Consider the following 4,175-nt stretch of genomic DNA (forward strand, 5'->3'; position numbering starts at 1 on the left):
GCCAAAAATGACTATGCACTATAGCTAAGAAAGTTTAAAAAAAAAAATATATATATATATATATATATACATTATTAAAAGTTTTATTGTGTTGTTAGTGGTGGTTGTTGTTTATTGTAATAGATATATTATTTTATTGTATTGTTTATATTATTTTATTGTGTTGAAAATTAAAATAAAACTATTAATATTGAATATTTTATAAAATAAAATAGTAAAATAGATAAAATAATTTATTGTGCGGCCAAATTATTAAATTTATGACTACCAATGCTCGTGAAAAAAAAAAGCCGGCACATACCTCTCAAATTCACCTACTTTTGAAATGATTCACTGATCAGTTTATAGAACTTTGACCTACTTTGGCTATTGCTGTAGTGCTTGAAACCCACGTGAAGCTATTTTCTTTTATCTATCTATTTTACAAGGACCATTATTAGGGGGGGAACAAAATATATCAGATAAATTAACCTAAATTCTGTGATTTCAAAGGAAGAATAACAACAAATGGCAAGGTCAGAAGCATCTCTAAAGTTAAAACAATGAAAAAAAAGAAAAGAAAAAGATCAACATGTTATTGCTTGGGATTGAGAGATAAAAGTACATATGGTATGGGTGTAGGGTCTTTTGACCTTGTCAACCGCAAAGTGGTTGACAAGGAGACTAGCTAGGGAATAAATCATTAACGTGTGCTTTCTGTATATAGAATAGACCCCAACCCACATCATAATAGTCCTTAACAAAATAATTATTGAATTGTCATCTAATTATTAATTCATATGTTTCCAAATTGTGCTTAAAATGGTACAGAGTATTATTTGTTGTCTATTGATTTCGTGCCAGCATTTTTTTTTTTTTTTTTTTCTTTTTTACTTTTTCAGCATGTTTTGGTATGATTTTTTTTAGTCACTCCACTTTTCTAACTAAATATTAATTCTTTCTCTCTTTTTTTTTTGGAAATAATTCTTTCTTTTTAAAAAGGGACATTGGTGTTTTACCCATATAGAGAAAATTAATATTGAGGTAAACATTTCTTTTTTAGTGGAGAAAAGTTAAGGACAAAGTTTAGTTACAAAAATTGATTATAGTCTAAGACTGCAATCTTACTCAATATCATTAATAGTACTATATATTTCAAAAAAAAATTAATCGTTGAATTATATATTTTTTACACTCTTAATACACGTGTCAAATTTTGCTTCAATCAAATATTATTTACTACATAATCTATAAGTTTATATTTTCTGCAAAATTTTAAACAACAAAAATTTACAATTTAAACAACTTATTGATAGCATAACTATTGATCTTTAATTTTTTCGAAATTTTGCATGCATGGAGGATATAATAAGAAAATATAATCCAATGGTAGATTTGTTAAAATTCACCTCCAATAAAAAGATATTGAGTAAGGTTGTAACCTTAGACTACAACCAATTTTATAACCAAACTTTGTCCAAAAGGTTATAATAATACTCTCTCTTTTTTTTTTTTTTTTTTTTTTTTTTTTTCTTTTTTTTTCCTTTTTTCTTTATTTGATAGATAGATGAAGGGAAATGAGGGAGGTGGAGTTCGAACCACCAACTTCAAACACCAAAAATGGTGTCATTAATAATAAAACTTCCATCCATGAAGTCGTAAGAATGTTAGAAAAAAGCAAAGGATATTGTAGAATTGCACGAAACAACATATGCGAAATCAACAATGCAATAGATACAATAAAATTTATAAATTTTTCTTTTTATAATATTTGATTTGGTAGATTGTAATTAGTGCAATATCATATTCACATGAGACCATCATTTTTATACACCAATAACAACCGACCGTATTAGTGGTTGTGAAAAAATGACAAAGCATTTAGACTTATTGCGGGGGGAAATAGTTGGTTTGGGCTTCTACTCTGGAATAAAAAATATTTGAGCTCATTTTAGATTGATGTAAGAAATAGAGTCTTACGCTTTGTTTGTTTTGACAAAAAATATTTTTTGTATTTTCTAGTGTTTGATACGACGGAAAACATGTGCAAATCAATGGACAACATTTTCTTTGGTTCATAAAAAACAAATCTAATCGAGCATAAATTTATTTTCCACTTCTTAAGATCTGAAAAAGTTTTACAAAATGTCACATATTCAATAGCCCTTCACAAATAATCTCTACACCAAAAATGATTTCTATCTCATTTTCAAGGTCACAACCAAACATAAGAAAAGTCATTCATTTTCTAAAAAGGCGAATAATTTTCCATTGAATCAAACAAAGTGTTGGTAGAACACCTTTTGTTGGCCTTAATTAGAAGCTCTACAGTGTTCAGGCCATTTGACAAAATCCATTGAGTCAATCATAAAGCACTTAAAATTTTTATATCAGTTTACAACCAAATTGCACAAGCATTTTTAGATATAAGATTAACAAATAAATATTACAAGTATTTTGTATTTTCATATTTAATCCAATTATTATTATTATTATTATTATTATTATTATTATTACTATTATCTCTCTCACAAACGTAATGGATAAACATTGTTTGTTATTTTAAAAAATAAGTTTTAAAATTTCTATCAATTTATTATTTTCATTTAAAACTGGAATATTTCTCAAAAGAGCTTTTACCGAAAAATTTTAAAATCCCTAGAATTAGCTTAAAACAATTTTTCAGCTTTAGGGGAAGAAAAAACAAATCTTTTATAAAATTACCAAATAATGGCAAATTTTGCATATAATATGATTTGTAGCTATACTTGTACTCATATAGTACTATAGTGTTCCACAAGTTAAAAAAATTTTACTTCTATATGTTTTAAAATCATTTTCTTAAAAAAAAAAAAACCATTTTTCATATTTAATTATATCAGAACTCCATAGGATTCTAAATGTGAGTTAATCCCTTGAGTCATAAGAAATAAATTATAATGGCATTCGGGATTCGGCATTTGAGCATATAGGCAGAAGTTCAACAATGTTTATAGTTTAGGAATGGGGACAAGAAGCTAAAAACATCGAAGAAGCCAAATAACTTTTTAAGTGTTTCCTCACTTCGATATGCCTTTGAAGAACGTTCCAACTTTTGGGGTTGCTTCAAGCTTGCTCCACCTTGTATTCTTTTGTTCATTTGTATATTTTATCCATACACATTTGTTTTTCCCCTTTTACTTTCCTTGTTGGGTGTCTTCTTCTTTGACGATGACAATGGATTCTCTCTCTGCATTGGTGCAAGAGAAAGCCTAAAGAAACCCAATTTTTGTTTTTCACTCATTGGAAGACTATAGCCCCCTTTTGCTTTTTCAATCTCTTTCTCTATGCATAACAATTTTACAAAAGAATGAGAATGGCAGGCGGTAAACAGGAGGAGATATTGCACGCTTGGAATGATAATGTAAAGAGTAATAAAAATTGGAGAGAGAGAGAGAGAGATATGGAGGTACATGATGAGTGCATGTCTCACGCCATACCCCCCATGCAGATAACACCATCATTATAGTTTTGCGTTTGAAAATTGGGTGTAGACAAGCTAGCAAGTGGGCCTTCTTCTACTTGGGACAAAATAAAAAAACCTAAATCAATTATTTATGTTCTTTGGAGGACATTGGCAGTGCAGCTTGCGCGAGAGACAGAGTGTTTTAATCTCATTTTCTTACTGCATTGGACTTATTGAAGATTGCACTTTCATGTTTAATGAATGCCTATTTGTTTTGGGACTAGGGAGATGCTTAATTATGAGATTATTCAATCAAAGTACACGATTTTATATGTTGTTATGAAGTCCATAGATCATATTCACAATAACATAACTTAAAGGGATTCATTAACCCAAATAATTTAATGGGTTTTGATTTAAAGAGTTTGAATCAAAACTAAAGGGCTTAAATTCTAAAAATTAACCATATTATTAAGTTTAGACTATGAAGATAAATTGAAAACTCTAAAATTCAAATTTAAATTCCAGAACATTATGATACACATTTTATATTTAAATTATAACAGTTTACGGTTATAACTTAAATTTTCAAAATAAAAAAAAATAAAAAAAGAAAACCAGAAGAGTTTCTAAATATGTCCATAGCATGTGTGAAAAACGCTAATAAACTATATATATATATATATATAACCGAAACCTCTGAAATTCTCACAATTTTTTACGTTAGTACAATATTTAAATAAAATTATTA

The sequence above is a fragment of the Quercus lobata genome, chromosome 8 (genome assembly GCF_001633185.2).
Source record: "Quercus lobata isolate SW786 chromosome 8, ValleyOak3.0 Primary Assembly, whole genome shotgun sequence".
NCBI classification, from domain to species: domain Eukaryota; kingdom Viridiplantae; phylum Streptophyta; class Magnoliopsida; order Fagales; family Fagaceae; genus Quercus; species Quercus lobata.